At 37.7% G+C, this 26,550-nt stretch overlaps 1 long non-coding RNA gene across 1 annotated transcript in view; it reads left to right on the forward strand.

Moving 5' to 3' along the window:
* Positions 1–26,550, forward strand: part of LOC129785580 (uncharacterized) — a 77,570-nt gene that overhangs the window by 43,577 nt on the left and 7,443 nt on the right. The gene's annotated exons all lie outside the window — the stretch shown is intronic.

The following is a 26,550-nucleotide window of genomic DNA, read 5'->3' on the forward strand; positions in this document are numbered from 1 at the left end:
GCTGGTCCTTGGAGAGTTTTGACAGAATTGTAATTGTCCTCTGAATGGGCCCTTATATAGCCAAATTGTGTTTCTAAAATAACGTTTCTTGTTAAGTGCGCTACAGGTGTGCAAATCGTAAAATACAAGTACAGAAGGTCTTACTTGGAACATCCTTTTTTCTAATTTTTAAACAACTTGTTTTATAAGATATAATTCTTATAAGATTTCTTTATATAATATATATCTATTTCTATATATAATTCTTTATATAAGAATTTATAAGATATAATTCTTATCTTATAAGAATTAGATACTGTTCTTGGCACAGTGTGAAAGTTTCTGGAGTAGTTGGGGCTTTGCAGGAAGAGCAGAGTCAGGAGATAGTCTCTGGTGGTGTGGCTGTATTTCATATTCTAATACCCATTCAGGAATTTATACTGGAGAAAACTTTAAGGTAGGGTAATCTGTAGAAATAAAGGGTTTAGGACTAGTTGTTGTGTAAGCATCAAGTTTATTACTTACCGTGGTTATGGTTGACGTATGTAGGTATAAAGTTAGTATCTATTTACTAAAAAGGAGTATATATTTACTCCTTAGCTAGTCATACTATATATATAAAAAAATCAAACAAACCAAACCAATCAAACAGATTCCACAAAAATCAATCTGTGGATGGCCCAGTCCATTCTGTCTGTCATGTAAACAATCCTGTATTAATTGTATTGAAAATGGAGCCTGAAATGGTAATCTCTCGAGAACAGAAAGTTTTCCTTTTGTGTAGTCATGCTAACAAGACTTATTAACGACTGCAAAATATAACTATAGCTTGATCAGACTTTACTAACATTGCTTATTACTCCAGGAACACCGTATAATTGAATTAGTTTTGTATTTTATAATAGCATGGCTCAACTATAACTGTCAGGTGGTCGTTCTCCCCTCACCCTGCTTATGGTTAGATTGCTCATGACATGCATTGCTTTGATATTTCAAATAGTAGAACTGGATTTCACTGCAAAGCTATGGTGACGTCTCTTACATATATATACCATGAAATGAATTATTCAGGTTGTCTTCAGAATAATTCTAAACTTTGGCTACTTCTGAAGGAGGTACTGATTACTGTTGCGATGGGCCACCAATACAAGGTAAGAGAACATGCACAGTTTTTGTCGGTAGAGTTCCACTGAGAGATTTGCTGGACCTTCAATTCTAATTACTAGTTTGTCTGCATAAAGATTCTTGCAGTAGATAATCTTGTTTCCCTGTTTATAAGTGAGAAGTATCAGTCTTGTGGATATGGTACTGTAGTATAGAAATTACAGTGTGATACCTGAGAATAAGTTGCTACTTTTTCAGTATAAAAATACAGCATATTTCAAAACATCTAATACATTATGGCATGCAAATTTGTACAGAAGGTAGAAACTGCTACTTTTTATTTGCTTCTATTAAGTTAATATAGAGGATATAAAATAAAAGTGTAAATAAACAAGAGATTTTTACTCAAGGTAAGAGCCACAGCTGAGATTGCAAACAAGCAAGTAGTGATAGCCTTAAGGAGCTTCTATACTAGTTAAGCCCAAGTGAAAATGAGGATGCAGTAGGCTGTTACTGGGGCCATGTGGGTTTTCTGTAGAAACTGCATGTGGTGGATTACATTTATTTTTGAGGGCCTGGAATAATGAAATGTGTTTGCTTACTTCTTCAGTAACACTTAGGATCTTGTTGACAATATGTTAGGGGGAGGAAAAGTGGATAAGCACCGCCACTTCATTAGGTACCCAGTAGTGTACTGGGAGATGGGGTCATAGGAATATATGCGCTGCTGGGGGTGGGGTTGGTGAAGGATGGGGAGTGCAAACAAAGGAAGGAAAATAATCAGGAAACTGACAATTAGTTTCAAAAACTCTGTACATTTGAGTTCCACCACTCGGAATATAAACACAGCATGATTATTGAGAATTAAAGTGTGTTCCTGGCATGGAGCAATGTAAAAGATCAGTGAGCGATTTGAATTGTGCAAATTAGACAATGATTGAGAAATATGTCATGATACAGAGCTATCAAGAAATTGTAATTGAAAAAAAGAGACAAAGGAAAAGGTTATAACTGGATATTTGTGACTGTATGAAGTTGTCAAACAGTAGAATAAGTTAATTTTAATAAAGCAATAAGATTCTACAGAGGGTGATGAACAGTCAAGTAAGTAATGCCAGTTTAATCAGATTCTAAAGGTTGCAGGCCTTGTTGCAAAGCTAGATTTTGCTCATCTCTGTACAACACATGATGATAGTACATTAGTAGCAATATCATTATGTATAATGATGCAGTGTAATTACAGGGTAGGAATGCAACGTTACACAAAATTAACTGTGGTCTAAATTTTGTAGTTTTCACCTACAATGTGGTTCCAAAACCCCATTGAAACAAGGCGACTAAACTGCAGGGGTAATGAGCAGTACACAGCTGGTCTCTTCCTGGAGGTGGGAAGGTCCTCCATTCCCAGTACTGTTGTTCTGTCAGATTGCTGTATTGCTGAAGGTGAAGAAAGCTCTCCAAGTCTTCAAATTGTGAAAAGAAATGGTGTGAAAAGAAAATTTCATGAGACACTAGAAAACAGTTACATTCGGTAAGGCAGTGAAATCCATGGTACTAATCAAAGTACCTGTTAAGCGTGTGTTAGTCATGTAAAACTCTTTTAACATGAAATTAATCCAAGCAAAGAATAAGGTCTGTGTGACCTGTGTATCTTGTCCATGAGACCCCAAGCAAAAGAGCAGGGAAAGAAATCAAGTGAACTATATCCATTACTCTTTGGCTATATATGCTAATGTACTGAATTACAAAATTTCAAGAAAAGAGTAGGGGACATTAGTTTCAGCAAAATCAGTTTTTAGCACTTGTATCTATATATGCTGCTATGATGCAACTATGAAGAAAGAATTATGCTCTATAATTCGCTGGTGTATCAAAACTAAAAGTTACTACCATACGAAGTGAGCTCTTTTCAGATTGGATGTAATATATAACCAAGAAGGCATTTATTTACCACTATGTCAAGCTATGCTTAATTAGAGTGTTTCTCTAGCAATAAAAGGAAAATAGAAATGTCAATAATTTTGCCATTTATATTGATTCATAACTCTTAAGGTTGTGATTTCTGGCTGAAAAACATAATTATGTCCCATGTTACTATTGAATCTCTACATTTTTGTCTCATAGCCACAACCAAATAATTCAGTCAACTTCAAAAAGTGCTTGAAACTGACTTCCCCCTTTTTTGCGTTACCTATTTTTTTCTTTTCCTTCTTTTGTTTTGTCAGCTCTAGGTTTTGTCTCAGATTTTTTTTTTTCCAGAATAGCCTCTGTTTCCAAAGGGTATTCTGAAATATTCATGATCATATAGCAAAACTTTGCTGAAGTCTATTTTTAAAACCAAGCAAATATAAACTTATAAGAAAGGGTTTTTTTAAGATAGGGAACAAGTTATTTAAAAAAAGTGTGTGTTTCTTGATATTTTGAAAAAATAGGTATCTTCCAAGTATTGTTCTTCAACACTTCCTTCAAAAGAACTCACAATTTTAATAGTTTCCAATAAATGATGAAATATTTCACATCATGGTGCATTAAAAGACAGTCATCCTTCTAAGTCAGTGTTTTAATATCTGTAGATATCTGCTCAAAGGAGTTGAGTGGCATTGTGTGTATTGTTTCATATAGGGTTCAAAACTACAGATAGCAGTTCCTTAGAGCTGAAAAACAGCTTGTCAGTGATGCCTATGAATGAAATGCTATGTCTTCTGCAAACAAACATTCTTTTATACCTTAGCTTTTACTTCATAGTAGTGTAGGCATGTGCTTTGGTGGCTCTCTAAGATTTTCTTCGGGTTTTGTATTTTTTTTTTTTAAACTCCATGATATTGAAGTTTTTGGCTGTAATGTGATGATCAGATTGTTCTTTAACAGAATAAACAATGTACAGAAACATACTTAACATGCAGAGAAATCTGTTGTGCACATTGGAGTTAGTAGTTACAGCTGAGATAATTAAAGGGAGTACATATCATAACAGTATTGATCATATGCTGTCAACCTGCATAATTCTACCTTGTGGTATTTTATACTTTAAAACCTTTAAAACACTAATGGGACACATACGGATCCAGCAGTGTTTTGCCAAGACTCAGTTATGAGGCATCTGCTGTGAATCACCCTTGCTCTAGTAAAGATGAAAACTGACACTGTTTACTATCAGCTTGTGCTCCACAAAGTGACTTTAAAAATGTTGTTATAGGCTTCCACGTACACGGTGCAGTGACTAAAAACACCACTATATTAGTGTGCAGAGTTAATTTTTTTTTCTTTCCCCTTCTCCTTTTCCCCTTAAGTACTCCTTCAATTGCCTTCCCCAAAAAGTCACTCAGGGAATGACCGATACACAATGTCCTCAAGCTCTGAAAGATAAGGTTTAATTGCATTAATGCAAACCTGATGCTTTTAGTATGTTTGTCCTGGCCTAACTGGTTGAGAGAAGTCTCCGTTGACTTGCAGTGCTAACAGGAGATTGGAGGCAGCAAAACTTACTTTGGTTTTGCAAGACAGCAAATGAGGTGGAAAACCCAGGGGAATATCTCTCCTTATTCCAAAGACCTTTTTTGCAGAGATGCTTTGCAGAACAGAGCTGTTTATGAACTTAGAGAAGGACTGCTCTGACAGTTATGGCTTGAGTTTCTTTTATGTGCCTGTTTTGATTAATTACTCACCAATGCCCTGAGAATATTGTCTCTGATCAGTGTCTGTTCTTTTGTATTGTTCTAATTATGTATTTTAACTTCCTTTTGTCCTTAAATCTTCAAAATGATTATACTTACATCATCTATATGTCTTTTTAATTCTTTATTGCACTGGCTGATAAATAATCATATTGTGAAATCCTGCTTGCCTTAGTGTTTTTCAGCTGGTAGGAATCTTCTGGATAGCTAATTAAACTATAATATGTAGGAAAATTTATTATAGATAAAAAGAACAATTGCCAGAAACTACATTATGAAATGTCTGTCAAAGCTGACTATCTTAAATATTGATCAAGTCAAACAGAAGAATCAATGTCAGATACAGGGATGGATTTTAAGCAGCAGAATACAGCTTCGTGTAGGCATTATAGGTTCTCTCCCACCTCTTAATAAATCATTTAACTCGGTCTAATAGACTGGTCTCTGGTTTGGTCTCTCAACCAGTCTAGTAAACTTCACAAAATTCACAGAAACCTGGTGAGAAATTTCAGCTTGTCAAATCAATACTTTTCTGAGAGGCCAAAAATCTATCACAGCATTCCTGATTTGTACCACACTTGTGAAATAAGCTCTTCTAACCCTTTTGGTCCTTATCTGAAGTGTTACCAAACAACAGCAATTGCACTGCCACTCAGGCTTCTTGTGGTTTTGTGGGTGTGTTTGGTGTGGTTTTGGGTGTTTTTTTTCCCCCTTCCTAGTCTGGCACTAAACCAGAAGTCAGCTTTTATATTTGACAAATGAGTTCTATTGCTCTGAAACAGTTAGATCAAGTGAATGGCCTTGTGTTTGATTCTCTCCAAAATTGCGGGTTTTGAGTTGTTTTTTTTTTTTTCTTGAATGTTTTGCAGGTGTAAATTGCAATTCAGAAATGAAAGAATTCCCTCCACTCTCCCCCCCAACAAGTGCCTATCTGGAGCTTGTCAGCTCATCTGTTACCCACCACTTTGGGGTTTCTATTTTATTTTTATTTTTCACTCGATAATACCTGCTATAAAAATCTCAATTAGAAACAAAACATGAATTTTCCATTGCAGGTATCCCAGTGTGTTCAGGAGCTATAGTTTTAAACCTGTAGGCATGAAATGACTGGCTTGTTCTGTGGTTTTCTTTAACTGTTAAAGGATCAGCCTGACCTGGTGAACCCTCAGTGCCTGGTGGAGTAAGATTGACACGTGGAGCATCCTTGACCAGCTCTCCGGCTGCTGAGGCTGGTGGCACTGTGATAGGGCAACTGTTGGTCTGAGGTACAAGTGTAGTCTAAGCCTGATGCTCATCTGGCACTAGCAATATCTGAGACAGACAGATCTTTTCAGCTGGTATTTGTTCCTTTCTTGTGTGTGTTTTCTGCCAGAACTTGTGTATACTGTTATGCATGTACTATGCCATATTTCTGTATTCATCTATGTACTGTGCTGGTTTTGATATTTTGTATATAGTACAAAAAATACAACCTTCTGTTTGAAATGAAGTCAATTTGACCATATAATTAGGTGTCTACGGTTTTTGCACGGCCAGCTTTCTAGCCTAGCACTAATATTAGCCCTCAAGTAATTTACAGCAAGTTTTTGTTCATTTTGATGAGTTTTTCTCAAGTAAATACTGCTGTAACCTACGTGCAGTATCATCTTCAGTGTATTGTCATAGATCTGAAAGGGAAGCACTATTACTTGGTTTCCTTTCAGAGTCTAGGTAAAAGATCACAGTAAACTCTCCAGTGTCCTCCTCATGTTTAGATATAATCACATAGTTTGGGGTTTCTTTATGTTTGCGTGACTGAGCATGAAAAAGACAAAAGCTTATTTTATACAAATGTACATTTTAAAAAGTTTCATCGTATGCAGTTCTGGAGTTGAGGTTAATCCTTTCTATCAGTGTGTGGAAGGGTAAGAACTGGAAAAGCAGAGAACACTGGAAATGCATTTCTTCATTCTGTTCCCACCTCCCCCCAATCTATCCCCCAAAGTAAAAAAGTACAACCCTGTTACCATGGAAAAATCAACATGACAGAGGACTGTTGGATCTCCAATACCATTTTTTTTTAAATCCAATTGGTTGCAGCTGTACTGAGAGGGAACAAATGTTTTGCTGCCTTTGCTGCCAAATAATAGATTATATTTGGAAGCATAAGACTAATGAAAAAAATACAGTTCAGAAACCTAGTGATTGCAAAGCTTCAGGCATGAGAAAAGAAACTGTTAGCTTTCTTTGTAAAGCATACTGGGCTCTGAAAATTTAGGTTTTATTTTTTTAGATGCAGTGTTAAGTTATATATAATATTGTTTCCTGAGGATGAAATTTTTCACCATGGCAGTGATCCCAAGCTTCATGCTTTCCGCTGGCTATAATTTATCTATTTACAAGCAGCAGCCATCTGCTTGGAAAATTATAAACTCAGACTTGGGCAGAGGGGAGCAGGAAGGCAGGAGCAGTGACTAGAAAACAGATTTGTCCTATGGAGGGATAGCAGGCTTGGTGGTCCTGAATGCTCAGTACTAGTGGACAGCTACCTTCTCTGTAGACATATAAAAGTCACATTTTGCTGAGGGACTACCATCTGAGAAACCCCAGTGAAACATGAGAGTCTGAATAGCATTTTTGGTGTCTCGGAGAGTGTGCTGTTGAGTAAGGGTCTTTCTCCCTGCCAGCTAGCTAACTTACTTGGTTGAACTTGTAGGTTTTGGCAAAGTCAAAGACTGAAGTTGCTGAAGTTCACTATTACCGGGTAGAATTATCAGTATTTGGCTTCCATGGAAGTGGGAAAGGGTTTGACATCAGTCAGAAGTCACCTGATCTTTAACAAGTTGCTGCTCACTAGCTGAGGTTACCTGCTCTCCATTGCAGGGTGATTTCAGCCAGCACTCTCTGTTTTTGCACATGGAACATACTTGGCACTGGTATAAGGCTTAGCTGAGGACTAGCAATCAAATTCATGGTAGTGACTTTACCATAGGTGACCACATCTTTAGGTTACTTTAATGGTTTTATTCAGACATGTAGAATCTGTAGTTTAATTATTTGAGATTAGATGTAAGAATGAAAAAAGAAAAATAGTTATTCTATTAAGCTTCTTATAATCAGACATAAAAGTGTATACCGTTAAATCTTGTTAAAGCAAAAAAAAAGCTTATTCATCTTTTCAGTCATCTCTTCATTGTCATGGTAGAAACTTTGATTTGTATCTTTTAGAGATCTATAATTGCAGACCTGTAGCTTAATCTGGCATAGGTGAATGGAAGCACTTTTTCAGTGCTTCTGTAAGAAACTAGTAAGCTAAATCAATAATGCCGTATGACATAAAGGAGAAAAGAAATATCTTTACAACATCAAGCAAGGGCTTAGAAATCTGATCTGCGTTCATGGTATTGAGCAACTCGTCAAATATCTGGGCAAGAAGCAGTAATTGATTTTACAGTATCTGACCACCTGACATGAATGTATATGTGTAATATAATTGAGTAGCATTCATGCAAACTTTTCTATTGAGTTGTTGGTAGCTGGTAAGATTTTACTAAAACATGCTGTGGTTTGTGAATTCTTTTTTACAGTTTGTTGGTGATGAATGATGCAGGACTTTAAACCCTCACCTTTAGAAATAACCATCTGTTACAGAATAGATCAGTGGCGTCTCCTTTAGCAGCCTGATGCAGTATGATACAAATTACTGTTACCGATGACAAAAGACAGCTGACCAATGGATTCCATGTAACTATACCAATAGTATCCTTAAAAGCTATATGTTTTTTATATATAAAACATCTGTTAGAAGTATGTGGATCAGGCATCTTTAATGATGTGTACAGCAGTGAAATACAATGAAAAATTGGCTTCATAGATCCTGAGTGCCTGGTAGTTGAAGGTCAAAGGTGCAGCCTTCTGTTGGTTATAAAGAGAGATGGGATTAGCACCTTGTCAGTTCAGCATATGTGGTCAAGCTGAAGCCTATTTGGCAGCATGGTTTTAGGTGGGTTAATACAGAAAATACCCACTTTCCTCCATAGTAATGAAACATGTTTTATACCAGATGTTGTTTGCTTGTATAATTAAAAAAAAAAAAAAAAAATTACATTCATGGAAAAATATACTTCTTTCACTCATTGAAAAGCTAATGTATACCTGGATTTTTAAGCTTATATTACTCCTAGTATGCATAGAATTGTATAAAACAAAACTGTTAAAAAAACAGAATGATAAATAGAATTCAACTTTTTTTTTTCTTTTTTATATGGATATCTTGAGTAGGGACATTTTTCACTTCTGACGGAGAACTTCCTAAAAGGAAATTCAGATACTGAAAGCTTGCAAGTTGCAAATACTTGATTTGTTTCTTCAACTACAAAATAGTATATTTTTGAATTAATTAAATTCTATTTAGTGATCTATTGATCGTTCATATGAATTTGAATTCGCTTAATGATGCTCTAATTTTCCAGATATATTCTTGGCCCTGCTAGTACAGGGCCTTCAGGCAAACACAGTCATAAAAATGCAGGTGTGTTTAGCAGGTATAATAAAACTACCATAAAATTGCAGGTGTGCATAGCAGGTTTATCAAGTGATGCTTCTATGGACTAAAACAAACTATGTCTTTGTATGAGTTAAGAGGTAATCACTAGTGTTGTGGCTTTCTGATTGCCTTTCCTCCATCATTTTCTTTCCAGCTCCAGAGTGGCTGTGCCATTTTATCAGAGTATGCTATGACTCACTTCCCCATTTTATTTTCTCTCGCAGATGGCATCATTTCATTTCATGCTCTGAAAGTGACAAGTGACACTGTGGCACTGACATTATTGTATTAGGCTGTACTAGCTGTGATGAATATATAATCTGTGTCGCAACTTTCTTTGTCTCTGCCTTACACAGCAGTGGGTGAAGTAAGAAAACACGAGGAAGCTAATATAAGGCTTCAGATACTACTGCTGTGACTTTGAGCATGAAGGCAGTATCAGTAATATCATTATTGGTCCCCAAGTAGTAGCACTGATAATGGGGTTTTTTCTAGCATGCCAGGGAACACAGAGGCATACAGCTGACTCACTGGCTGACGTTGTCCTTTTGGCACACAAACAGTTTGGAAAATGCTGCCAGTTCTGCCTTTCTGTGTTGGATCGATTTGCCCAGAGCTTTTAAATTTCTTCCCAGAGCTGGCAGTTCTGGTGGAACTGTAACCTATGCACCCCACAACGCTTCTTAAAACTGTGAGACATGAAAACAGTTGATGTGTTGCCAAAGTGAAAGATTTGTGGAAGTTTTTTTTTTTTTCTTTTTATTGTTATACTGGTGTTATGATAGGCAGGTACTGAATTTTGTTGAGGGTGGGAAAAAATGTGTTGTGAAAGACCTTCCCAGCACCACCACACATGCTATATTTTACCTTTCATCAAGATTTGCTGTAGCTGGCTCATTTAGAAAAGGTTTGATGGGTGATGAAACAGATCTGTGTCTGTGTTTGTTAACTATGGAAATCCATTACAATGTCTCCATGTGACTGGATCTCATCTTGACTGGGGAGTACCTGTGCTGCATAGTGGAAGGGTTGATAGATGGTATATCTATCAAATATCAAAATAAAACGGACAGAGATCACTTGAATTAATATCTGGCTACCATTTTTTGATAATGTACCTCCAGACTTAGTTGGCCAATAGTCTGGTCTTCACCTCAGGAGCGGTTTTGCTGTATTGTGCTGCTCTTTGTAGCACTCTTTCTGGCATGCAAGTCCTAAGAACAACGTATTTTGGAGTCAGTACAAGAAATGTTGAAAATATTCACAGATAAAACATTATCGACATCATGCTTTTTTTTTTTTTCTATACTTCCCCTTCTGTAAAGACCTTAAAAAGTCAATTTTCCATCCCCGAACAGTGTTATTTTTCTGAGCTTGCTTTCAGTTGAAAGGCACATTCTGTAGGAGTTCCACTTTCATTTGTGTGTTTGTTCTCTGCAGTGACTTTATTGACCACATAAAGAATGATGATTTTTTTTCAGTAGTTTTTCAAGATAATCTTCTGAAGCTTGGGTTGCTTTGGAGGGGGAAGAGGGGTCAAGATAATAACAAAAACCTATTCCAGGTAAATAAGCATATGTTCTTGCCTGCAGCAACGTTTCTCTAGCTTTTTCCCGTGCATAGTGAACTGATAAAGACCTGCAGTATGTTTTTTGTACTTAATAGTTTTAACTGAAAATTTTCAAGCTTTTAATACTCTATAGTGGTGATTAATTTATTAAGCAGGTCTCATAGCTCAAATTGAGAGACTGTTCCCCTGGAAGAATATAGGGAAATGAGGCACTCAATGACTTGGGTTAAGTGGAAATTCACCTTAAAGTTCAAGGTCATGCATATTGTGGAAACTGTGCTTCAAAATGCCTGCCCTTCTCTGTCACGTGGGACTTCACTGTTTCTTCTGACTGGTCCTGTCTTGGGATCCATTTCCTCACAGTTCTTCATGTAGCAGTGACAAGAGCGGTCAAGACCACATCATTAACTTCAAGGGAGGAACTGCTGTTGAGAGTGGTGTTCTCCCTAGAGTAATTTTCTTTAAGAAAACTTGAGACCTGGACCAGTTGTGGAAGACTGGTAAAGATGAGAAGGAGAAAATAAGCACACTTGTGTATGTCCAGGAAAGATTTATCCCGCTTTATTTATTTAGCTTGGAAATAGTTACATGTAAACAGGGAAAAAACTTTTCTTCCAATTGCAGTGTCTTCTATGGCAACAGAACTTCCCTGTGGCTGAATTTCAGGTCCCGGTATCAGTAGAGCTCTGTTAGTTTCACTCGTTCTGTCACACCAGAATGAATCTGACTATGTCTTGATGTACTGATCAAACTTCTGTCCAATTACATACTTGTGAGTGGAATAAAGTGGCAAGCGCAAGCAAATTCAATTTACCTTGTTTCCACTTTATCTTGGGAAAAAAAATAGCCTCTGCTTCCAATGGAATTTGAATGCAAACGGGGGGCTGCATTAATTTGCAGACAGTTGGTTTGTGAGATTGTTGTTGTTGTTGTTGTTTTGATATTTTTTTATTATTATTTTGTTGGGTTTGGTTTTTGACAAAACAAAGCAAGCTCCTCCACCCCTCCCCAAACACACAAAACCCCAAAGCCAAACACCCATAAAGTATAAGTTATGCTTGAATGCATATATGGTTTTATCAGTTTCTTACATAAAAATGTCCACAGGTGCAAAAAGATTATTTTGTCCGAAATGTTGTTTCAAGAAAGCTTAGTTGTTTTTTTTAGCCTTTATCAGTCTTCCAGGTTGTAGGAGGTCTCTTTACACTGTCAGTATTTTAATGTGTCCTGTTGTAGGGTATGTGTTGACATAGAATGAAAGTCTCAACTGATAAATCTGGAGTAAATAGTTAATATTCCATGTATCAGACATAACATAATAAGTGGCTTTTTTAATGTATATTGCATTCCTTTCAAAAAACTACAGAGTTAAAATTCCAACTACTGTATTAAATTCTGCTAAATAGTTTTGTAAGATAAACAATGTATATCCATGTAGATACATTACTCAGATGTCAAAGATGCGTACACAAATGTTAACTATACCAGAGAAACACCGTTTCCTGACAGCTAGGGAACTGGAGCAGAGTGAAGCTCTGAGTCCCCAGTGAGCTTTTATGTAATATTTTCTCACTCTGTAAATCATTTTGAACTGTATGGGTACAGCAGTATTATTCATCAGTCCTCTTTGGGCATAATGTAAGCAGTTCAGTGAGAGTGCTGTATTTTCAATAGTTTCAAAATATCGCCATGCAGCTTGGGGGGAAAATGTGCTAGTACAGGGAGTACAGCATATGACATGTATTTTTAAAAGTTAAAATATTGCAAATAATATTACTATATACTAGTATGTTTTAAATACATAAGAGAAGCTATGTGTTAGTTCACTCTCATAAAAGATGTATGGCTTCTCTTCAGAGTGAGCAAGAAGTTATCATGTATATCGGAATCATACTGGAGTTAGGTTATAAGAGTCTGGACTGACCTTATTCATAGGAATACACCAATTCCTGAACAGTGACAGAAAGATAGACAAGGCAGACTTTTTTTTTACTATTTTTTTAGAAATCATAAACAGGGAATTCACAGTTGTTTTTCTAGGAGTCTGCAAACTGTTGCAAGAAAAGGAATTAAGCTTAAATTGGTTTAACCCATCGAAATATGCCTTGCCTAATGTACTCCATTATCATGAATAATTCTGCCCTTTCACCTGTAAAGTGGTAGTAAATAATGAAAGAATTCAGATCTTGGAAATCAGGCGATCTTTGTTTTAGTAGCTGTGCCTTTGAATCTCATTCTGACCTTTAACAAAGGCTAGTTATCAACACCCAGGCAGCACCTGGCCATCGAGGGCGGTGGGGATGGGGGTGCTAACAGCAAGAGGAAAAACAGGACCATGAGGCAGTGTAGTGGAGAACTTGAGGAACGTTTTATTGCCCGATTGCTGAGCCCTCCCTGGAACTTTTAAATTATGTTAATAAAGAAATGCGAACAAAATTAAATTGTAGGAAAAAATTTTTGTACAAGGAGCTGCTTTTAGATAATGGAAGAATGAAATGGGATTGCTAGTTAATGTATTTGTAGCTGGTTTGGTGAGGTCAAGTCATTGCATAGAGAATTGCAAGGTGTTTTTTGGGGTTGGTTTGGTTTTTTTCCTTCCAATTGACAGCCTTGTACTCTTCCAAAGATGCTTTTGGTTGCATGAAGAGACTGATTCCAGGTAAGCAAATGCTTGATACTAATCTGGAATGTGAAGATTGTAATGTTTGATGGTTTTGGTGGTTTAGAGATTTGGACTCAAGACTTGAACCCACAGACAAGATGTGGGTTTTTTTCCACCATTAGCTCACTCCTCCTTTCTTTCAAGCTCTCCTGTTTAGCTTGTAGAAAAAAATATTTGCTGGAATGGACAAAAAATACTTAGAACTTTGAAATGCTATCATTTTTAAACAATATTTTTTCCTCCCCAACCTCCCCCGATACTGCTGCTGAAAGATCTTTGTCCAAATATAAAATAGAAACAAATTGCCAAACCATGGAACACAAAATAAAACAGATTTCTTTTCCAGGGGGCTGTACCAGAGATGGGTGTTCTGCCTCCCGAGAACAAATGGCTGTCTTGATTAGCAAGCAGTAAGAGTAAATATGTAGACTAGAACATGATGCTGAGGACATTGTATTGCCAGCAAGGTCTAGTATAATCAGGAGATTTGTTTCAGAAGTGTGCTCCTCATACAAATGAAAACGGTAATGTGAACACACCCTTACTAGGAAGAATGTGGTTTTTAAGTAACTGTTTCAAGAATTTTGTTTGTCAGTCTTTCAGTTTTTTTGGTCTCACAAGTCTGTTACCAATAGTTTCTGGAGATGATTGCAGATATCGAACAGAAGATAAATCTGGTTTCCTGCATTTTTCAGGCAGACAGGGATGTCTGCCAGGCCAGCACTGAGCCAACCAGAAGCTGTGGCAATATGAAACAGAATTTGAGTTAATGTTAGCATGCCTTTCAGTAGGTTCATTGACTTGATTTCTGTATTGTGCTAACTGAATCCATGCAGTTTCCAGTTGATTTGAAGTGATGACTGCTTTTGTCTGCAAAATGATTTCCAGACATATTCCTAAAGCTGCCAATAAACAGAACCACGGGTGAGAAGTGTGACTGCTGAATGAAAACAGTGGGTGAAAAGGCGGTTGCTAGAGGTTTGAAACCCTAGAGAATAGAAAAGAAAAAAAAAAACATATTAAAAGCATAATTAGACCAACACTGTGAGAAGGTAGCCAATTCCGATTTCTGAAAGGATGCCTTCAGTCTTGCAGTTGCACAGTGAGATGACTTGGCTGGTGAAAGTGCTGGGAGCAGAACAGCCCATTGTTTCTAAGATTGATTTGTCATTCAAGTTAGTATATGTAGAGCATTTATGATCTTATACAGGGCTGAAATCTTTGTTCATGCATTAATCATGAAGTAATTTTTACTTAATTGTTATAAACACCACTTCAGTACTATCACCATCTCGGGCTAGAGACCTCTGGAGTAGTCTTATATGTGCCTCAGTTTACTATGATCATGGAATCAAAATTTACTGTACCCAAAGCAAGGCCACACATAAACCTTTTTGGAGCAGGGTGGTAGTGGGTTTGTGTGGCAGTTTTGGGGTTTGGCTGGGGGTTTTTTGTGGGTTTTCTTTTATTTTGGGGGGAGGGGGAGGGGGGTGGATTCAGGGGTGATTTCTTTGAGAATCTGCTAGAAGCAAGGGGTTTGTGATACCATCTATATAACTTTTACTGGTCCAGCCATTTAAGAGAAACAACAATGTAATAAGGAGAGCTTCCTCACATCCTCAGCAGTTATTAGTGAACTGGACAGATTCTTTAAGGGATGAGATTAGCAGAAAATACAAACCTCTGACCCACAGATTCATACTAAAATTTCAGAAAGCATCCGGAGTTAACAGCATCATTGGTATAAATATCTGGCAGGAAAAAGGCTGTTTATTGCATAGAAAAAGTATGTGTAGAAAGTATGTCTTTTGTGGTCTTGTTTCTTAATATACTTAGAAAACCCTTTCTATTGCACTGTTTAATTGCTTTGAGCAACATGAGAAAACTGGTGTTTTGCATAGCTCGGTTAATTGAATCATGTGTAAGTGTTATCACAACCAATAGTTGTTAAATTTAGAGGGAAGGGGAGAAAAATATGCAAGTCCAACATTTCTGCTTTTGAGAGCATGTAACAGAAGTCATTGATGAAATGTACTATTCAATTGGACTAGTGACAAATGACAGTTGAGTAGGAGGTCATTGCAATTAATTTAGTGGGACAGCATTCAAAATACAGTCTCTTACTATGAACACTTTATCAATTTCTCCATAGTTGGATGTAATGCTGAAATAAAACCGATCTATATGTGTTACCTTGGATTAGAAGCATAAACATACTGCTGTTCTCACCATTTAGTCTTGGTAATGCCCACATAGCCAGAATCCGATGTGGCCAGAACTTTGAGATGAGGCTCTTCAAGTCTTTCCTTACAGGAAGTGCTTCAAAGATCAAATGGTTTTTAAAATTAAAAAGCCAGATTTATTAAGAGTAACCACTGAATTACCTAACTCTGTAAGTACATTATATAGGTGAGAAAGAGCACAACTGGAAAAGATTTATAAATGTCTCTGTCCCCTTCTGCGTCCTGTCCTGCATCCTTTCAGAAGAGGTCCTTGCCCCAGGCCGGGTTTCAGTCAACGTGTTCATTTTAGGAATAGTGGCAAACTCTACCCAGCCTGGTCTAGTCATGGGGAATATTTTTCCTCATCCCTGCTGAGAAGTGTGCGTTTTCCCCTACTGGTACCAGGAAGGGGAAGGCATGGTCCCTTCTGGAGCCACAGGTTCTCAGCACCACGCTGTGACTTTCCTCCCCAGTATACCACATAGTTTCTGGCATCTTATTTTTCAGTTATTCCCAGGAACAGCTGTAATACTAGAGATCTGCCCCTATGTCCTTGTTTTCTTGGAATGAAACACAGACACTCGGGACAAACAGAACAGGTTTAGTCCATTTTAACATTAGCATCCATCTTCTGTTTGAAAATAACCAGTGGACAAATCAGTATGTAATGGATGACAGTGATCAGATACTGGAGATGCATTTTAAATGAAAAGAAAAAATAATAAAACAAGAATTTGAAACTAGCTAGAGATTTCAGACAAACAGCAAAGTAAGATGAATCGTTTTCTGAGAAAAGATACTGTCTACAGGGAGAGCCTGGCCTCACTGCATAGTAGGTTTAAAGCAGAACAGAGAGAGAAATTCCTCTGCGTGTGCTTTGGCAGAATTATGAAATAAATAAAAAAATGTACTGGGTGGGAATACTTTTTCATGTTACAAATGGTTTGAAACAGTCTTAGTTTTATTGGCCAACTTAATACATAATTCTGAAACTGAAATGTTCTTGGCAAAAAAACATGCCTCAGCTTCTGTCTTGTTAGAAGATGCTGCTCCTCTTAGAGTTAATTTATTTTAGTTTGGTGTGATGTTAGCTGCAAGGCTTCTCTGCAGTACAGGCAGAATTTGGTTGTTCTGGGAGGAGAGGGTCAGGTACACAAAACCCCTGATGTGGAAGTAAAAAGGGTGAGAAATGGCAGAATGGAGTACAGAAGGCAAGGGAAGAAGAAAAAGCTGCCGAGAGTGAAATTTCAGTTTTGCTGCTATATGCAGAAGGAGTGCTGGTTGCTGCTTCTAGAAGAGAGTCCTCTTTTTCCAGCAGTAGTGGCTGCCCCTGCAGCACCCTGAGCCTTCCCTGCTAGTGGCAGCTGCCAGCCAGACATGGCAGCGCTCTGACCTGGAAAAGGAGCCCTTTGCTCTTGGGCTGCGCAGTGGCGGTCTGTGCCCGGAGGTGCTCAGTACTGCTCTCACCAGAGGTTTAGAGTAGAGAGGAACAGAGGCTTCACCTTCTGTGTGCCAATAAGGAAGGACTGAGTCTTACCCTGACTTGCCAGTTTCTCAGGTGACTAAACCAGGTCCTTCATTCTGGTTGCTGTTTTATCACCAGCACTTGTGTCTTCTCTATTCCAAAGACTTGATGGGATCACACTTAAGTATTCACAGCTGTGAACAGCACCTAAGGACTGATTTGATTTAATTCCATAGTAGTAGTGTGTGATTTGTAACATTTAGGTGTGATACATAATGATTTTATAATTGTGTGTAGTAGTGCACAAAATGACAGAATACTAAGTTAATAGCTGTGGTTTTATTAGCTTATTATTTAATTGATATATTAGGGTTTTAATAGTGGGTTTCTTAATAAATATTGTGTTGTTTTAAAGTAGTTATAACTTGGGCCTGCAGTGAAAGAGGGTGAGTCAGACCCATAAATAGGGCTGTATGTTGCTTGGGCTTAAGCCAGGTCTCAGGAGGGATGAATTCATGCAGGTCACTCCAGAAGAGCGTAGGTCTCTGAAAGCAAATGGACACATCGATGAATAAGCAAGATTAAAATCAGTGTATGTGTTTAACTCTCCAAAGAAATATGAAGAATTATGATTTTATAGTGGTAAGTGGAAACTCGCTTTGGAAACTGGATGTTCCAGTTTTAGAGAATACAATGTTTGTGTATTGATGTTAACATAGCAAACCTTCTGAAGTCACAACAATGAAGAATTGCATTTGCACTGTTGTCTCAATTGTGCATCAGTGTTTTGGCACGTCATGCAGATACTTTAAACAGAGAATAATTGTTTTCTACTTTTATAGTTCAAGTCAAGGTTAAAGAGCAAATTCTTAACACAAATGTTTCTTATAAAATTGACTTCATTCTGGTAAATCAGAAAATAAACAAATTCTAGCATTAGCAACACCTGTAAATATTCTGTTTGAAAACATTCACGTCATCGGAAAAAAGAAGGCTGAAGGAAAATTTGCGAGGTTATCTAATCCATTGAAATGTCTCATAAATCTTAATCTCCACTTAAAAATCTCTAGTGCAATGGTTTCCAGAATTGCATTAAGTGGGATGATTCAGTTCTTCACTAACTTACAGTGAGAAAGAATTTCCTACTTCTGATTCATTTCCCTATCAGCAGTGAGAAGTCACCATTCTTGTCCTATTCAGTGGATTGTTATGTCCTCCTTTCACCTTTCTGGTAGCCTTTTTTTACACTTTGAAGTTTATTATCATGTATTTTCACAGTGAAGACACTTGTGGTTTTTTTTCTCTTTTCCCCACAGAACATTTTTTCTGAAGTTCTGAATATTGTTGCTGTGCTTGTGAGGGTCTTATGTATATGCAGATAGTGACACCACTGGGGAACATGGAGGGATTGCCTCATGTTTTGCATATGACATTCCTCTCTATATCTGCTGGTATCCAAACATGTTTAGTGGTTTGCGCATTTCTGCTCGACTGAAGCTAGTTCTCATTTTGAATTCGTTGCTTTGATTAGTCTTGCTGAAGTGTACTAGTCTGTCCAGGTTTTGAAGTGCAGATTGCTCCTTCTGCAGCACTTCGCCCATCTGCGCAGCCCAGAGCCAAGCCCCTTGTTTGTGAAATGATGCAACTTGGGTGCTTCCCTGTAAGCTGCAACCACTTCTCTGAAAGTCTTATGAGTAAAGATCGAATCTATTGTACCTGAACAAAGGGAAGATGAAAAAAGATGTGAAAGGTACAAGAATCCTCAGTCTATTTTCTATGAGGAAAGAAGGACTGTAAGTAGTGTAATGTATTGTATCACTATTATCTAAGAAAAGTAGGGGGATTACCATAGAAGGCTGATCGATATGAATAAAGCTCCAAGAAATGTTTTTTGCTTTAAGATTGGTGCAAGTTGAAAACTTGCTGAGCAAAAATATTTAGAAATAAGGGCAATGGAACCGGCAGGAGTACAACGAGCCTAATCAATAGTAACAGGATAATCTGTCTTTGTGGTACACAAAGCAATAATCTGTTGTTCAGATTGATTAAATGCCTCGGCTCTGGTTCAATTATTAATCAATCTCTAAAACAGCTTATTGTGAGTACAATATACAATAGTAGAGATAAGGGATAGCAGTGACAGTGATATTAACAGAAAGTCAGGGAGAGTCTTTTTTTCATGATATGAAAAAAGCTGAGCTGAGGTGGGGTGGGGTGGGGTTTTTTGGCCAGGTTTTCTGTTGGTATGTGTATGAGGGGCTGGACTGCAGTGTCAAGTTGCAGAGCTCTACAAGGGTGTTGAAAGGTTGAGTTTACACAAATCACAGTGATTTTGATCTCTACACAAATGTAGCAAGTGCCATTGACTTGACAGTAAGAATGTGAAATACGAGGACTAAGAAATCAGGGAGCTGTTGACTAGAAAAAAAAAAAAAAAGACTAGTTACTGTTTGGAAACATGCTTTTTGTCTGATTTATTCTTTGCAGGAATAACTTGTTTCAATGCTTGCTTACACCCCAGCTTATCTGAACAGCTGGCTAGCTTAGGCTTTCAACTTTTGTGCTTTTTGAGTTATGAGGAATCAAAAACTCCCTCTTATGTTTTTTGCATCCTGTGCCTGGGGCTTTGTAATTGCCAAAGGGGTGGGGTTTTTTCCCCAGTGATTTAGGTAGGTAGTGTTTTCACTTCAAAAGACAGGGTGAAAAGCCAAAGTTTCAATTGTCCAAATGGTCATTGCTGTCTGAAAGGGGGAATTTGGGGTTTGCTTTTTTTCTTTTTTGCATATTTTTTACTGCAGAGGTTCAAATATACCTGTTTTACTGAATTTATGAATCAAACTTTTTATAAAATGCAGCATCACTTAAGAGCCTGAACAATAGCCTTTCAGTTGGCTCTCCTTTGAGTCCAGAGCTGGACCAAATAATTTCCTGAGATCCCTTTCAATTTGTCTTATTCTGGGAGTCAATGACTCAATAGTATGATGTGTAATAAAAAATATTTGGAATGTTAACCTTTAAATAGATTTGGTGCAACTGATGATAGGACTTGAGTTGATATTTATCTTTCTTTTTCAGAGTGCTTCCCTTCACTGACACTTAGGTTTCCTTGTAACATGAGCTTCTCTATCATGCTGTCTTCTCATGACTGCCAGTTATTCATAGACTCATTGAAAAACTCCAATTGTTTATTTTGGAAAAGGCCTTTAAGATAATTGAGTCTAACCATTAACCCACTGACAAGGCCACCACAAAAACCATGTCCCTAAGTGCCACATCTACACATCTTTTAAATACCTCCAGGGGTGGTGACTTAACCACTTCCCTGGGCAGCCTGTTCCAGTGCTTGGCAACTGTTTCAGTGAAGAAATTCTTCCTAATACCCAACCTAAGCCTCCTCTGGTGCAACTTGAGGCCGTTTCCTCTTGTCTGTCACTTGTTACTTGGGAGAAGACACTGGCACCCACCTTGCTACACCTCCTTTCAGGTAGTTGTGGAAGGCGATCAGGTGCATCCTGAGCCTTTATTACTCCAGGCTAAACAACCCCAGTTCCTTCAACAGCTCCCATAAGACTTGTTCTTTAAACACTTTCCCAGCTCTGTTGCCCATCTCTGGACACGCTCCAGCACCTCTACGTCCCTCTTGTAGTGAGGGGCCCAAAACTGCACACAGCATCTGAAGTGTGGCATCACCAGTGCTGAGTACAGGGGGACAATCGCTTCCCTAGTCCTGCTGGCCACATCTTGGTTATGAGTCCTGCAGTACTTGGAAGAAATAAACGGTTCTCCACGATAGGAATAATGCTAGTCTCAGCACCCACTCTGAGGTTTCACACATACATGATGGATGACCTGCATGAGTAGTGATGCATTATGGTGAGAGTATAAATTTCATTGCATTCTCAAGCTTGACTTTTTTCCATTTGTGTTCTGTTTTGGGTTTGGTTTGAGTTTAATTTTGATTGTTGGGTTTTTATGTGGTTTGGTTGTTTGTGGTTTTTTTGTTAATGGTAGAATGAAATAATGAAGCTGGTGATAAAAGATGGCTAGAAAAATTCTAGAAGACTTATTACTAAACAACATTGGATGTGTTTGTTTTTTTCCTATCCAGCTGGCCATTAGGCCTTTCCAACTGTCAGCATCTCATGTAATCTCCTTTAATAGCAGCACATAATTAGCTTTATGCTGATCAGAGGCATTGGGGATGGTGGTGGTAATATTCAAATCTAAATATCAAAATCCCAAGGAAGATAGCTCAAAGAGACATATGTGTAAGCCAGCATTTATGACGCTTAGTCCTAAAGTCTGTAACTGTTGGTTTAGGCACATAAGCTTTGAACTATGGTATGGAAATTTATCAATTAAGAATCCACAGGAATTCTGGAAGGAAAGTACAGATGTCTCTCCAAATGGTGATATGTCACTTTTCCCCTCTCCCCGCCATGCATTCCTGTCCTCACTTCAAATATTGAATTTCTTCTTACGTGTTTAGTTTCTTATTTAAAAAAGGTACTGAAAATTACAGCCTTGACATTGCTCTAAAAGGATCAAATTGTCTGTTTTTCATCTCAGTCCACAGCCCTATATACACAATCTATATATGCGTACTTTACAGAAGCGTTTCCTTAATGGCCGTTACAGGATCACAGTTTTCTAGTATGTTTGGGGGGTGATTTGGGTCTGGTTATGTTTTACTGCATATATTTGATAAGTGATTTGTGTTTAAAGTTGCCTAGGTCAAATTGCTCCCAAACTCCAAAATTTTCATGTAATTCTGGAGTGTCAAAATTCGAGATGTTTTTCATATTTCTAGTCTATACACATCTTGAATCTGAAGCTTTGCCTCTGCAAATACACTAGCCATTGTTAGGAAAGCCATTGGAGACTGATGTTACTGCAACTAGGACTTCATCATAAAAGTACAAATTTCTCTCAGTTATTTCAGAGAGCATTTCATTTGAACAGCTGTCTTCCAGAGGTATTCTGGCTTGCATATGGGATTGAACGAATCAGCTATTCAATATTCAAGCTAAGTAAGGGGCAGGATTTCAAACATTTCAGACATATATGTATTGACTAAATTTAGTAAATTATTTGGTCCATGGGCTGGCTGGATCCCAGACACCACTTTGTGACTCATTGCTTAAGGAGTCTGCATGCTGAACATCAACCTGTATGTTCTGCCCCACAGTCAGCCAGAATAAACTGAACAGAACTTCAAAACGGAAATACACCTTGACAAGAAAAAACTGTGTCCCTTGCATTAAGGTTCTTTAAAGCTGGAAGTGTCTTTGAATTTAGGCTTTCAGTTCTTCAATAAAAGATCACAGTTCCCTTTTTATTCTCTGGCATTGTAATCCATTTGAGGATTCTGTCAACACTTCTTTCAAAAACTGCATAAACCTGTTAAGATTTGTAGGAAAAAAAAAATCAATACAAGTTACCTTTTACTCATAACTTAAAGTTCACAGCCAGAGCTTCCTCCAGGAAGTGTTTCAGTACTAGAAAAGGAAAAGCAGACATCTCTTTCTTTATGGTTCCCTATTGAAAGCAATTACTGGTACCACTATAAGGATTATTTTTGGCCTAAGTTTTTGCTCAGGGGTTATTTTGGTTGTCTGTTACTTGCTCTAACTGACCAGAATGTAAGGACACATCTTAACTGACAGGACATTGGGATAGATACTGAGAGAGTAAGTGCAGCACTTGAAACGTTGACTAGATGAGAAGCATTTGGCTTCTCCCAAAAGAGATCTGTCAAGATTCATTGCAGGATCTATTCCTTACCTCCCTCCTTTAATTTTCTGCATCATTTAACTGGTGTTTTCTGTGGCAGAACTGCTCTGCACATCAGTGCTTCCCTTTATGTTTATTAATAAATAGTGGCTTCTGCTATACAAGATTTTTTGGCTTGTAGTGGTGAATATAATCTCTCTGGATTGCAGATACAAAGTAAAGATGACTCCCGGACCTTTTAATAAGAAACCAAAACCTGTTAATGATGCATGGGAAACAGCCTGTAGTTCAAATGGCAGTTCCCCCCTGCACTTCCTGCCCCGTGCTCCCCCCACCCTGCAATAAATTTAGTTTAAGGTAAAACTCTTTCCCTATTCTTTATGCTCATGTTTTCTGGATTCTCTCTGAAGCTTATTTCCTCCAACTAAATTTCTTACACCTTGAACCAGCTTTAGTCAAAGTGTAGGGTGGGGAAAAGGGATGCTACACAAGTCAATTGAGGAGTAATATGTTAATGTACAAGAATAGGCAAGAATGTTTTATATAAAGCTGCATTCTTAAGAGTAGAATATTTTATATTCTGCTACAAAATAGTACTAAATATTTTGAGCCATTTAAATATTAGCACCAAGCTCTATATGTAAAGCTATTAGAATATTGTGACCCTACAAAGACCCTAAAAAGACTTGCTTTCATGTTAATTTTAACTGAGTTAACTCTTAAAGTTATTTGCTTTTCTTCCCTGATGCTCAACTATGAAATGAGAATGAAAAATCTGCCTAATGCTGTTTGTTGAAAGCCTTGAAAATATTCTCAGAGGTCAGCACAGATTGTCATCTCTAACCTAAGTATTGGCAATTTGAGGTGTATGCCCTACGAGACCTGAATGGGAAGTACCAAATTGGATAACTTTCACCAAAACAACTGGTGATTTTAAAAAGTATAGTTTTTTCCACACCCACCCACCCATACCCATACCCCTGCTGATGTGCTATGGTGGGGGGTGGTGGGGTAGGGTGTTAGGTACATTTCTGAAACTCTGTTACTCAATTCATGTCTGCTTATGGAATAGATTGCTACAATGCTTCGCTTTCCTCGTAAACATGCTTGCTGAAGAGGGGTACGGAGGACTCGGAATGTGAATTGCTAACAGTCATCTTTCAGACAAAAAATTCTGTTTTGCAGAAAAACGGGAGAATTGGAGAGCTGAGGATGACCTGCCAGTAGTTTTGCTGTTATTTGATCCTATGCTTTGTTTGAGGGTGTTATTTACTGCCTGTAGCTGCTGTCTGTTCCTTGTCATTTCCTTCTTGTAGTAGTCCTTCATTTTCATGCAGCAGAAAAGAGAACTTTCAGTACTGTAGAGATGGTGTGAAAAATTGTTATAGTACAAGTATCTTTAGTGTTAGTTTGTAACGTGATGCTTTTCAGGCTTGTTCCATTAATGACTGCTTAAGAAACAAAACCACCTGCATAATGTTTCAAAACTCCTTTTCAGTCTTTTTACTGATGTTCCTGCTATTACCTCTTATACGTGCAAAGTACTTCTAGGTGACTACTAATTGGATCTTTTGGGGAAGATCAGCAGAATTTCCCCTTTTCAGCAAAACCCAGTGGCTATAACTTGAGGCTACCCTAGATCACTGTAAGAATATCAGCCATGGGAATTTCACCCTGAAGAACAACCTTTATCTCGTGGCTGTCCCATGTTCATACATTTTGCCATTGAAAGGAACCTAGAGGATTCTATACCCAAGTGTTACGTGATGCAAAAAGTGGGCTGAATGAAATTAATATTTATATCAGTGAAAGTGAAAAGAAGTTTGTGTTGTGTGAAAGGTACACATTCGAAAAGAATACTGTATTGTGAATTCCTTTTGTCAACATTACCTTAATCTAGCAGCACTGGTTTGTATTATCTGTAATACTGAGATTGGTTTCCTACTAGTAGCTGCTTCTGTATTTTTCAGGCATCGGTTGAATTAGTCTTGTTAACGGTGTTAGGAGGCTGCAGGCAGTTTGCACCTCCCGCTGCCAGAGTAGGTCATTTCCCAGCCATGCTCCTTGAAGTTTCTTTCTTTCCAGAGTTTATTTCAGGCACGATCTAGAGGAACAGAATATGTCAATCCACTGAAGAAGGACAGAAACAAACAAAAATCTGCTGCTCTGTAACTCAAGTATCATTGCTCTTCTTTCAAGTAAGGTGAAAGACCTTCTAGGTAAATTATTTATCAGTCAGCTCTCTGAGCCACCTGGGAACGGACCCTGTTCAAGTTTGTCAGTTAAGGAATAAGTTCCAGGAGTGATTCTGAGCATCTTTGCATTTTTTGTCATGGAGTGGAGCCAGCTTTGCTGCTGGTCCTTATTGCCTTCTCTGATGTATCTAGTTACTGAACCTTTAAAACTTCAAGTGGAGTAAAATTACTGGAAGGACTAGCCAGTACGCTCTCTTTTGATAAGCAGTTTAACAACTACCAGATTTGGAGAGAGAGAAAATGAATTTCACTTTTGTGTCGAAGAAAATAAAGGCAGAAAGAGAGGTCCTTGAGGAACAAGTGGAGTATGGGAAGGTTATGGAGGTGGGTTAGAATGAAGAGAGAGCATCTGTTCATGCGCTGTTTGGAAGTTTGTATCTCTACTGATACATTAAAGCTATTTTGAAATGCTTTCACCACTTCCACCTCACCCCTAGAAGAGGAGCCAATTCATAAACTTAAATAGAGTATTGGTTATACAAAAGATTTTACACATCACAATTCAGGAGTTTTGTGGATTAAGTCCAAGTGGGAGACATTAAATTTTATTGGAAAACCATGAAACAAAACTAGTTTACAGTTTAAATCACTAGTATGACTTTTTTAGGACATTCATCAAAGTTTACGTACACATATTAAAATGAAGAAACACATTTGTTGAATGATTGCATTTCCTGGTGCCTCAGAAGCCCTTTTCGTTCCTCTCTGAAAGTTATTTACTTGGTTTTTTCTTGCTCAGTTGGGTATCATAATTGATAAAGTAAGATAATGATTTTGAATTCTGTTGATGCATCACTTAGAGAAGGTTGTTGTCTGAAATCAGTGTAAACAGTGCTGATAAAAGTAGAAGAAATTGAAGGCAAGGAAGAAAGCAGATGTAAACATTAGTGGACGCCAATAAGATTATTGATCTCTTTTCAGTTGCTTGACAGATAAAATGGCAAAGCAAAATGTCCAACTTCAGAAACATTGCTTGAAAATATGGGAACGTAGCAGCGGAGGAAAAAATGATGAATGCTACTTTGTTAAAGAGAGGAAAAACTTCAATCTTTTTGCATGAAGTATTCATAATTTTCCTTTTTGTTCTACAGACATTTAATAAGTGCTTGATAAAAATCCATTTAGCTGTAGTAGGCAAAATTCATGTTTAAGGACTTGGTTCATGGGTCATCTTCCAAGGCTTTGTATCATACTAGTTAAAAACTTTATCAGGTTCTGTACAACTGTTTAATGTCGGAGGCTTCAAGGAATTCTCAGAAGAAAGCGGTGAGGAATTTCATTTTGAGCAGTAGCACATATTGCAAGGAGAGTATGATGCATATGGATTCACATCAGTGCTGAACAGATTTTGTAAAAATGCC

Source organism: Falco peregrinus, chromosome 13 (genome assembly GCF_023634155.1).
Source record: "Falco peregrinus isolate bFalPer1 chromosome 13, bFalPer1.pri, whole genome shotgun sequence".
Lineage (NCBI taxonomy): Eukaryota > Metazoa > Chordata > Aves > Falconiformes > Falconidae > Falco > Falco peregrinus.